The sequence below is a fragment of the Musca domestica genome, unplaced genomic scaffold, assembly GCF_030504385.1.
Source record: "Musca domestica strain aabys unplaced genomic scaffold, Musca_domestica.polishedcontigs.V.1.1 177, whole genome shotgun sequence".
Lineage (NCBI taxonomy): Eukaryota > Metazoa > Arthropoda > Insecta > Diptera > Muscidae > Musca > Musca domestica.
This window is the reverse complement of record NW_026712235.1, coordinates 829,119-841,398: the sequence shown is the minus strand read 5'-3', so window position 1 is coordinate 841,398 and position 12,280 is coordinate 829,119. Positions and strand designations below refer to the sequence as shown.

Here is a 12,280-nt window from a genome sequence, read left to right as displayed (position 1 = left end):
TATGTACAACTGCCACTTGACTAACTTGATTTTGAAGTACGCCTTTCTAAGTAAAATAATAGATTTTAACTATAAATTCCATAAGTAGGATATTTTAAGCTGTCCTTTTAGTTATAATTAAAGAAGAATATGAGTGTTCTCGATAAAAGCATGCTCGTAATACCATAACATCCGACCTACAAATCTCTAAAATGACAATGGCTGGCTGTTGAATTAATTAATTTTTTTGTATTTTATTATAAGTTGTTGCGTGCGTACCGCGATTGCGAAAGATTAATTTTCTGTATTATCGGCTGAGCGAGAATTTACATTTGTAATTACCGCTCCAGCCGATCTTAAAAAAATGAATGAACCGGATACGGTTGGGTGTCAAGGTGCTGCCAATGTTCCTCTTAGTACATGGTACTAAGATCATATGCAACCATGGGTAACGATAGGGCTCGCTAAGTGCGATCAAAGAGGAAGAGAATAAACAAGGGAGAACAAAAAAAAAGGAAAAGTGGGAAGATTGCGTCCAATGGCTGCCGTATAAAAGGGGTAACGGACAGAAAAATTCGCCATTAAAGTTTTGGTAAACGGGCAAGGAAAAATTTTTCTAAGCTAAAATTTAAAAAAGTGATCCCATAAAAACACCAAGATAGTGGAATTAAAGTTTTCGTAATTTTTTTATTTTTATTTGCCGATTGTTGTGTATGTGTGGGTGTGACCAAAATTTCGTAAGTTTCTGTTGTTCTAATAGTGTATGTCTTTTTGGTGTTTCGATGTTGTGTTTTTTCTTTTAAGATAACACCCCAACAAAAGACGGCTAGATATCTGACCCCTCCAAGTTTTCGGTGGAGGAGGTCAGCAAATTTTTTATATAAAAAGCGCTGCTGCCCAGAAAGTCCATGAGTGAGGCCAAGCCCCGGTCCGCCAAAGCACCGGTATTCAAACAGTGGTCGGCTCGGTAGGTCTGATGCCGAAAAGGTCAAAAAGATCATCAATATCTGGAAAGAAAAGAAAATATATAAGTACAGAATCTCCAGGTAATAATTTGTATTATTAAAACTTACCGAGTCCTGAACGGTTGGTGCGGCCAAGCGGCATATATATATATCTTCCTCCTGCGGCCTGGAAAAAAAGAAGAGAATTTTGATTAATGATTAATTTGAATGAAAAATGGAATGACACCAAAATTTTATACTGACTAGTTTAATTTAATGTAATTGTCTGTAGTTTAAGTGTGATTGTCCTTAGTGTATAGAATTTAGGTTAAGATTTTTATATTGTGAAAATTTCTAACGCCCGGTTATATACCTGAGCGTAGGGTTAGACCGTCATACGAAGGGAGAGTTCCAGTTTATTGGTAATTTTGGACATAAGGTAACGTCCATAATACCCCCTTAACAGAGCTCTATTAGGGAGGGAGTAGATGCTTAAAGTGGCCAGTTTGGCAAAAATTTTTATGTACTCTTCGTAGACTGTAGTAGCCCGAGCGATTGGCTCACATAAAGACAGATTCAGGTGTTAGGAATTTTAAAGTCAACATTGTTCAAATATTTATTTGTTAGGATTAAGTCAACTCTCGATATGTCAATAAATTATTTATATGTGTAAGTGTTAATAGTCGATATGATGTGCTAATTTGTAAACTCTTGGGGGAATATAGGGTGTAAATTGCGTGGTAAGTGTTAGTGGAATGCGGGGCCCTTAAGATATTTAACGATTATTGGACATAAGGGTCTAGGCTGTGTGGGCCAAGTGTGGGTGCAATTTCCACCAAGCACCCTTGTCACCGGTGTATGCAGTGTTTGTATTTTTGTTTGTTTTGATGTTGTAATATGTCCCCTTTTTTTTAATTGTTAGGTCCCTTGGACTGTTGGTGTCAGGGTTGGAACCGACCCTGAGCAAAAAGCTCCCCTGAGCAGCTGGATACACACCACAGTACCGCATAAGGTGGTAACCATAACAATATGGCGCCCAAGCTGAAACGATAATAATCGAAATATCCAGTGCAATAACACCGAGGCACTGTTCAATAGACCATTTAAGAAAATAGATTAAAAAACGAATATCGCATTTTTCTTGCATAGCGAATATCGCAACCACAACTTCGTGATCGAAGTCGTGTTAAATGTGCAATATTAGCTGTAAGTCTGAGAAAAATTAGGATATTCGTTTCCAAATCGAATGGGTCAAGTGCAATAGCTCTTGTTCGTCTACTGTAACAAATGATGTATTGTGTGATGACCTGTACTGTTTACGTTTTTGTTTGTATTTAGAGTAGATTAAATAGTCTGTAGTAGACATAAGGGAATAAGTGCAATAGCCTCTGGGACGAAGTGAGTCGCAAGAGCATTGTATTTTATTACTCTAAATACGAGATCTTTTTCCTTCGCAAGAATTAGGAAATTGCCGTAATGTCTATTTACATGTAATATGTTTTGTCCACTTGTTTAAATCCACGTCGTACAATACACCGTGACAACCTAAAAGGACACTTTTCGTAAAAAAGCTTAAAATTATATAAATCAAAACCACACACTTGCCAGACAATTGAAAACACATCCTATTACCTCATATTTTGAAGAAAGTAATATTGTTGTAATATCTGTCTAGTTCGGTTCAGTTTAAAATATATACATATACATATTTTTTATTTTTAGTTGATATTTTTTTTGTTCATTCGTATTTATGTTATTTATGTTTGTGTTATCATAAGTTCTTATTGTGTTGTGTTTGAATTGATTTTTATGTTATAATTATTTTTACTTATTGATAGATTTCTATATTTATTTTTAAATTTTGTGTTTTTTTTTGATAAATAGATACTAGTTAAATTTCCGTTTTCTGTTTTAAATTTACTGATATTGTCCTTCCATTTACGGTTCGCATTTAAATAGATATTTAATTTTTGATATTGTGTTTTCTGAATTTTATGCATTTTTGATCATTCTAATGAGTGAATATACATCAGGGAAAAGACAAAGTAAAAGAAATAGAGTTTTAGCGTTTGATAGTAGCAGGTTTTTGACTCAAACACCAAAGCCGAAGAATAAAAAGAAAAGAGGTGAAGAAACAATGGAAAATAGAGATAATACTGTTCGAGATCTGTCCGGGACTATTAATAACCCCAATAATTTGCCTAACTCTGGTATCCAAAGGCCATTGAGCATGCAACCTGATCAAGTAAATCCGCCTAACGAGCTGTATCAGCTCATAAGGGGGATGGTCCAAGAAAGTGTAAGTGACGCTCGCAATAGTATAAGGTCATTAGTTCAGGAGAGCGTAAGTCAGGAAATGGGGAAAGTACATGCTGCGATACAACATTTGAATGAAGTAATCGCCAGGCTATCTATAGATAGATCCTCAACGGATCAAACCCAGGTACCCCACGTTCCTCCACCCACTACTCAGCCTTCACCCACTACTCAGCCACCACCTATCAACACCGAATACCAGACACACTCAAATCGTCATGCCACTGTAACACCGTCAATTTATAGACTGGGGCCCAATATGGGAATAAGAATTGAAAGATTCGGATTGAATTTTTCGGGAAGGCCGAATAGTTTGTCGGTCGAAGATTTCATATATAGGTTGGAATATTTCCAGAGACACTACCGTTTAGCCTGGGAGGAGATTTTAAATGAATTTCATATTCTTTTGTCAGGACCAGCCTATGAATGGTTTTGGCTCCAACAAAGAAATTCAAACATAGCTGATTGGGAATCACTCAAATACGGGTTAACGGAAAGATTTAAGACTAGGCGGACATGTTTCGAGGCTATGAGGGATTTATTGGAACGGAAACAAATGCCGGGAGAATCAATCGATTCATTCTTCCATGATGTGAATTTGATGCGTTCTAAACTAGAGAAGCCTGTGTCAGAATACGAAATGATTTCTCTAGTAAAGAAAAATTTAAGGAAAAATCTTTCTAGCATAGTTTATGCGTTGCCAGTGAATTCTGTGGAACAGTTGAGGATTGAATGCTTAGAAATAGAACGTACATTCTTCAAAAAGGATAGCGTAGCACCACCACCAACACAATTTCCGCCCGTAAATAGACCTATTCGGGTTAGTGCTTTGCAGGAAGAGGAGTTAGAATTGAATAGGGTTGAAGAAATAGATGAAGTGGTAGAAGTTGCAGCTTTCACGAGCAACCCAATTCTCTGTTGGAACTGCCAAAAACCAGGTCACGGTTTTAGAGACTGTCCTGCAACACAAAGGGGTTTGTTTTGTTTTAAATGTGGCAGACCAAACACAATAACCCCTAAATGCTCGAACTGCGCTTCGGAAAACTCCCGGAAGAACATGGTTGCGACGGGAAACCATCGTTCCACCGAGCCCTCCAAGATAGTAAACCCGCCAATAAATTAGATTCAGATTCGGGAAATACTCAGGATTATGCCTCACGAAGACATTATTTACCCTTAGAATCTAGGCAACAAAACTACGAAAATGTTAAAGCAAGAATTTTCGGTGAAAGCAATAACGAGAACCCGAATCCGACTAAAAATACTAGCAAGAAAGAAAAAAGTAAAATAAGAATTATGAAATTAAGAAAATATCAAAAGGAAAACCGAATGAGGAAAAGGATTATATGCGATGCAATTGAGCGTTTTCAAGAGACTAAAGATCCTAGACCTTACGTTAGCGTTAAAATCGAAGGAAAAGAGGTTAAAGGGCTTTTAGATTCAGGTGCAACGGTTAGCCTATTAGGAAAACAGTGCCGTGAAATCGCCGAAGAATTAAACCTGCAAATTTTTCCATATGTTTCAGCGATAAGTACAGCTTCAGGGCAAAGACATAGAATTTTAGGCAAGATTGTAGTGAACATAGAGTACAAGGATAAAACAAGAGAAATTATTTTGTATTTGTGTCCCGACCTACAGCAGGATTTATATTTAGGGACTGATTTCTGGAGATTATTTGAGATAGCCCCAGAAATCTTTTCATTGGAAGAAGTCAATTTAGACCTCCAAATAAAAATTCATGGGGAATCCAAAAACGCAAATGCCAACATGCATGACCTAACTAAAGACCAAAAAATCAGGTTGTCGGAAGTTGTAAGCAAATTTTACACATTCGAGGAGAAAGGATTAGGATGCACAAGTCTAGAGAAACATGCCATAAAGTTAATTGAAGGCGCAAATCCTGTAAAGGATAAGCATTATCCATTATCGCCGGCCGTGCAGGATATTGTGTACAAGGAGATAGACAACATGCTCGCTCTTAACGTAATTGAGGAGAGTGACTCCCCATGGAGCAATAGAACAACGGTGGTTCGAAAACCCGGGAAAAACAGATTTTGTCTAGACGCTCGAAAATTAAATGCGCTTACTATAAAGGATGCGTATCCTTTGCAGAATATTGATGGGATATTGAGCAGAATCGACCAAACGCACTATATTAGCAGCGTCGACCTGAAATATGCGTTCTGGCAAATTGAGCTCGAAGAAGAAGCCAGACCATATACAGCTTTTACAGTACCAGGTCGCCCTCTATATCAGTTTAGAGTAATGCCGTTTGGACTTTGTAATGCGGCGCAACGTCTTTGCCGTCTGATGGATAAGGTTATTCCTGGCAGATTAAAGTCCAACGTATTCATTTACTTGGATGATCTTCTAATTATTGCGGATGACTTCGACAATCATTTAAGACTGTTGAGCGAAGTGGCCGATTGTCTGAGAAAAGCAAATCTTACGATCGGCATGACAAAATCATTATTTTGTTTTCGCGAACTGAAATATCTCGGCTTTATCATTGGAAATGGATGTTTGAAAACTGATCCGGATAAAATCAGTGCGATCCTGAATATACCTGTACCCAGAAGTCCACGAGAAGTAAGAAGCTTCTTAGGAACCGCCGGATGGTATCGCAGGTTCATTAAGAACTTCGCTTCAATATCTGCATCTCTAACAGATACCCTCAAAAAAGGACAAAAGTTCAATATAAATTCCGAGGCTATGGAATCTTTCAAAACTTTAAAGAAAGCCCTTACATCAGCACCAGTGCTCCGCCACCCAGATTTCCGACGGGAGTTTTTTATCCAATGTGACGCATCGGAATACGGAATCGGTGCGGTATTATTCCAGAAGGATGACGACGGCGGAGAAAATCCCATTGCTTTCTATTCACAGAAATTAAATTCTACCCAGAGAAATTATTCTGTGACGGAAAAAGAATGCTTGGCAGCGGTATTGGCGGTGAAGAGATTTCGACCATATGTCGAACTTATGAAATTTACGATCATTACGGATCACGCCAGTCTTAAATGGCTTATGTCATTAAAGGACTTGAGCGGACGACTAGCTCGTTGGTCCTTACAGCTCCAAGCGTATGACTTCACCATTGAACACCGTAAAGGTTCGGAAAATGTAGTGGCGGATACTTTATCAAGGATGCCGGTTGACTCTGATGTCGTAATTGAAGAGATTAGTGAGGAAGAACTCTTAGATTTCGAGACCACAGCATTTGAAAGTGAGGAATATGTCGAGTTGTTAAACACCATAAAGCAAAATAAAGAAAAGTTACCAGATCTCCGCATAGAAAATGAAAAAGTCTATAAAAGAACTAAGAATTGCGATCCAGACATTACGGAATTTGAGTGGAAGCTTTGGATACCGCAGGAAATAACATACGCACTAATCGAAAAATCGCATAACTTTACGGAAGCTGTCCACGATGGCATATACAAAACCCTAAACCGCTTAAAAACATTTTATTATTGGCCAAAAATGACATCCCAAGTCAAGCAATATGTAAATAACTGCCAGATTTGCAAGGAAACAAAACCATCCAATCAAAATATGCGCCCTACAATTGGAAATGAAGTAGTGACCGACAGACCATTTCAGAAGCTGTATATTGATTTCCTAGGCAAATACCCTAGATCAAAGAATGGAAACTCCTACATATTTATAGTAATGGACCATTTTACAAAATTTATTTTCCTGCATGCAATGAAGGAAGCAACGGCCGAAAACGTCATAAAATTTCTGGAAGATCAAGTATTTCATACATTCGGAGTGCCAGAAATAATACATAGTGATAATGGGAAGCAGTTTGTGTCGAAAATGTTCGAAGAAATGATCAAAAGATACAAAATCAATCACATAACAACGGCTTACTATTCTCCCCAATCAAACGCGTCAGAGCGAGTAAACCAGTCTGTACTGGCGGCGATAAGGACCTATGTTCAGTCGGATCACCGTGATTGGGATCTGTATCTTTCTGAAATTGAACAGGCTTTGCGTACTTCAGTTCACTCAGCAACCGGTGTGAATCCTTTCTTTGCGTTGTTTGGCTATAATATGTTTACGAGCGGAACAGATTACAAATTAGCTAGGCGGCTCCAATCATTAACTGACCATCAAATTTTGCAAATGAACAAAACCGACAAATTAAAGCTGATGAGAGAAAAGGTCCAAAAGAATCTACATAACGCGTACGAAAATAGTGCAAAACGGTACGATCAAAGAGCCAGACTTGTCAAGTTCCTACCTGGACAAGAGGTTTATAGACGGAATCATATGCTCTCTGATTTCAAAAATAACGTAAATGCCAAATTTTGTAAGAAATTCCTAAAATGCAGAATTGTTAAACCCATAGGTAATAACATGTATGAGTTGGAGACTCTGCAGGGAAAACCCCTTGGTAATTATCATGCCAAAGATATTAAGGTGTAGGAAGTGTGCAATAAATCTGTGATATAATAATAGTGCAATATAGATTTATAATTTTGTGTCGTAAACGTCCAATTTTATCAAACTATATGACTATTTGTAATTATATCTGGAGTTTATTGACTCATTTCATTTATACCATAAATTTTTTGTGCTGTGGACAGTCCCCTTTTTATATAGGTATTATTCTGACTATGATTATTTATGCTTAGAGATTATTATCTTGCTTACAATTTTGCAAAAGAAAGTAAATGTTTTATCTAGCGACCAATGTCTTATATTCTAATTTAGCACAGAATTGAATGCCCGGCTTATGAGACTTCAGGGTGTGGGAGTTCCCCACGTTGAGCTACTGAAAGATATCTCCAACTCCAGCAAACCCTTATTTTTATGATCAACAACTCAAATAATTCTTAAATGAGATTATTTTTTTTATATTTCTTCTATTACCCGAGAGCCCATGAATGATTCTGAATGCCAATTGTACAATCTAGTTAAAAAAATAGAATAATTTACAAATTATTCCTTTCGGTGAACGTTAGCAAAATATTATAAATCAATTATAGAGATGGAATACCTGAATTCCAAAACACCTTTAAATCAACCTCATTCCACAACAAGCAACTACTTCGCGTATTTTTTTGAACATAATTGCTTCTTTTATTTTTTTTAACATTCGGCTACTCTATGTAATTTTTTTTTAAACAATTACGCCACGTAATTGTTGCCTAAAACTAAATGCTCCATGCATCTTTTTTATTGGCAAAATGTTTTTAATAGTATTTTTTATTTCTCCTTGCATTTCCCGCAATATTTCTAACTCACAAAAATAAAAAGTAAACAAGACTTACCTGAAGGTTTATGATCCACAGGGGAACGTTGTTGTGTGGTGATGTAAAAAAGTCGATGAGGTCACGAAAAACTGTTCCTTCATGCTGGCAGATTCATTGTAGCACTTTCATAGCATTCAATTGGGAAAAAAAAATACTGAAATAAAAACACAAAAACATAAATTAGTTTGGCACAGAAAATACAAATGTTTTGTTTTGACGCAAAATAAATTTGTAAAATTGTATGAACTGGCGATAAATTATCTTTCTGTAAAAATTAAAATATTCATAAAGGAACATTTCACCAAGAAATTGTTTTTCATTTTCCTATTTTCGTAAAAGAGTCGTCTCTAGAATACAACAACACAATCGTAAACAAAAATTCCAGTCATAGACAAAACAAATAAACATAAACAACACATAAACAAAAAAAAAACGCATACTCACTCCAAACTACCACCATTTGGACAGAGCCACACGATTGTTGTTGGATTATCTACAACGCAAAGATTTCCACTATTACCTGAGCCACAATGCACAAATTTTAACAACGATAACAAGTTTTTCTTTTGTGCACAATTAAGTGTATTTAGTGGCCACCGCAAATCTTTGCTCACAAGAATCATTGTTTCTTATTTGTATATTTTTCACGTTCAAGTTTTTCACACACAAAACTTACCTGGGGAACACAACACCGAAGAGCATTCCTCTATTAACGCCGCCACAGGCAAAGACAGATTGTCCATTGTGAATTGAATGGCGATCATTTCTTGTTGTCGTCGCACGTCAATTGCGCAATAAATAAGAAAAAAACAGATATTTCCCAAATGGTACTTCACGAACGCGAATCTTGAATTTACCTGAAAGGAAAAGAAAATTAAATAAACATTTGCCCTAATAGTAAGAATATAAAGAATATAATTACCTGTTTCTCAATCTTCATACAAATGGTATGAAGATGACGTTCACACATTTATTGTTGCTGTGTATGTGTTTTTTTTTTTCAAACCAGCTGCGACGGCGACGTTCTGCTCGTTGGAGCGGCACCAAACCGTTGTAGTTGTTGCCGGCACACGTATGTGTGACCGGCATTGTTGTCAATGGTGATAAGCGGTGGTATGATGCGTAAATACACACACACTCACACTAACCCTGTAGGCTGAGCCACCCCACATGGCCATTCATTGTGGAAATACGTACCCATTTTTTCTGAAAAGAAAATTTTATTAATTAAAATATGTTATTTTATTCTATGTCTATAAAATTATTATAAATGAAATTTTCAATATACTTACCCATATATCCAAGTCAATGTGGGAGCACAGCAGCGTGTTTTTTTTTGTGTGGATCAAAATCCATTCTTCTTTTGTAATTGATTATTTTATCCTGATGCTTTGCAGGAAAATGTTACAATCCAGTAACGCACATCACCATTTTCTCACTTTTTGTGTGAAAATGGCGAAGTTTTGTTGCGTGCGTACCGCGATTGCGAAAGATTAATTTTCTGTATTATCGGCTGAGCGAGAATTTACATTTGTAATTACCGCTCCAGCCGATCTTAAAAAAATGAATGAACCGGATACGGTTGGGTGTCAAGGTGCTGCCAATGTTCCTCTTAGTACATGGTACTAAGATCATATGCAACCATGGGTAACGATAGGGCTCGCTAAGTGCGATCAAAGAGGAAGAGAATAAACAAGGGAGAACAAAAAAAAAGGAAAAGTGGGAAGATTGCGTCCAATGGCTGCCGTATAAAAGGGGTAACGGACAGAAAAATTCGCCATTAAAGTTTTGGTAAACGGGCAAGGAAAAATTTTTCTAAGCTAAAATTTAAAAAAGTGATCCCATAAAAACACCAAGATAGTGGAATTAAAGTTTTCGTAATTTTTTTATTTTTATTTGCCGATTGTTGTGTATGTGTGGGTGTGACCAAAATTTCGTAAGTTTCTGTTGTTCTAATAGTGTATGTCTTTTTGGTGTTTCGATGTTGTGTTTTTTCTTTTAAGATAACACCCCAACAAAAGACGGCTAGATATCTGACCCCTCCAAGTTTTCGGTGGAGGAGGTCAGCAAATTTTTTATATAAAAAGCGCTGCTGCCCAGAAAGTCCATGAGTGAGGCCAAGCCCCGGTCCGCCAAAGCACCGGTATTCAAACAGTGGTCGGCTCGGTAGGTCTGATGCCGAAAAGGTCAAAAAGATCATCAATATCTGGAAAGAAAAGAAAATATATAAGTACAGAATCTCCAGGTAATAATTTGTATTATTAAAACTTACCGAGTCCTGAACGGTTGGTGCGGCCAAGCGGCATATATATATATCTTCCTCCTGCGGCCTGGAAAAAAAGAAGAGAATTTTGATTAATGATTAATTTGAATGAAAAATGGAATGACACCAAAATTTTATACTGACTAGTTTAATTTAATGTAATTGTCTGTAGTTTAAGTGTGATTGTCCTTAGTGTATAGAATTTAGGTTAAGATTTTTATATTGTGAAAATTTCTAACGCCCGGTTATATACCTGAGCGTAGGGTTAGACCGTCATACGAAGGGAGAGTTCCAGTTTATTGGTAATTTTGGACATAAGGTAACGTCCATAATACCCCCTTAACAGAGCTCTATTAGGGAGGGAGTAGATGCTTAAAGTGGCCAGTTTGGCAAAAATTTTTATGTACTCTTCGTAGACTGTAGTAGCCCGAGCGATTGGCTCACATAAAGACAGATTCAGGTGTTAGGAATTTTAAAGTCAACATTGTTCAAATATTTATTTGTTAGGATTAAGTCAACTCTCGATATGTCAATAAATTATTTATATGTGTAAGTGTTAATAGTCGATATGATGTGCTAATTTGTAAACTCTTGGGGGAATATAGGGTGTAAATTGCGTGGTAAGTGTTAGTGGAATGCGGGGCCCTTAAGATATTTAACGATTATTGGACATAAGGGTCAAGGTTGGGTGGGCCAAGTGTGGGTGCAATTTCCACCAAGCACCCTTGTCACCGGTGTATGCAGTGTTTGTATTTTTGTTTGTTTTGATGTTGTAATATGTCCCCTTTTTTTTAATTGTTAGGTCCCTTGGACTGTTGGTGTCAGGGTTGGAACCGACCCTGAGCAAAAAGCTCCCCTGAGCAGCTGGATACACACCACAGTACCGCATAAGGTGGTAACCATAACAAAGTATTAAATACTCAGGTTTTGCTAGCTATGTAATATGATTTCATGGTCTTAAAGACCTTGTATTACACAAATGAGTTTGAATAAATAAATAAATTTTGTAAAATATCTATTCATTTTTTAATATGCAATGACGGGCGAATTCTTGTTCTATGAAAACATGAAATGATGAAATCCAGGGGGTTATCCGCATTCGAATTCTACCGGTTAACTCACTGGATTTGAGTTAAAATTATCATATCCATTACTTATACTTCAAATAAATCCTCTTGAGGTAGGTTAGCCCTGCAAAAATTTCTGACAAACATTGTTTAAGAGTCTAGAATTCTTACTTAAAAATCCAAGCCTTTGAGTCTAAGACCCTTTTGGGTCTTGTAGGAGCTTTGAAAAAAAATCTTTAAAAAAAATTACGCCTTTGAGCCATGTAGGAGTTTTGAAAAAAGATCTTTAAAAAATCTACGTCTTTCTTCCTTGTACCAGTTTTGAAAAAAAATTTTTAAAAATCCACGCTTTGGGCCTTATGGGATTCTTTAAAAAATCCACGCTTTGGGCCTTATGGTATTCTTTAAAAAATCACGCTTTGGGCCTTGTGGGATTCTTAAAAAAGT

The 12,280-nt window shown here is 36.8% G+C and overlaps 1 long non-coding RNA gene across 3 annotated transcripts; it reads right to left on the bottom strand.

Annotated features, from left to right (window-relative positions):
* Nucleotides 1-646: 646 nt before the first annotated feature.
* On the bottom strand, nucleotides 647-11,642 carry LOC131801813 (uncharacterized). 3 transcript variants are annotated; one of them, XR_009341927.1, is made up of 8 exons: nucleotides 10,776-11,642; nucleotides 9,796-10,709; nucleotides 9,426-9,709; nucleotides 9,180-9,360; nucleotides 8,948-9,107; nucleotides 8,522-8,657; nucleotides 1,053-1,110; nucleotides 647-986 (listed from the first exon to the last, which is right to left on the bottom strand). It is a non-coding gene; the product is annotated as an uncharacterized LOC131801813 (long non-coding RNA). The 3 variants fall into 3 exon arrangements; XR_009341928.1 differs by having other exon boundaries at nucleotides 8,948-8,996; nucleotides 10,776-11,638; XR_009341926.1 differs by lacking the exon at nucleotides 8,948-9,107 and having other exon boundaries at nucleotides 10,776-11,633.
* Nucleotides 11,643-12,280: the final 638 nt, after the last annotated feature.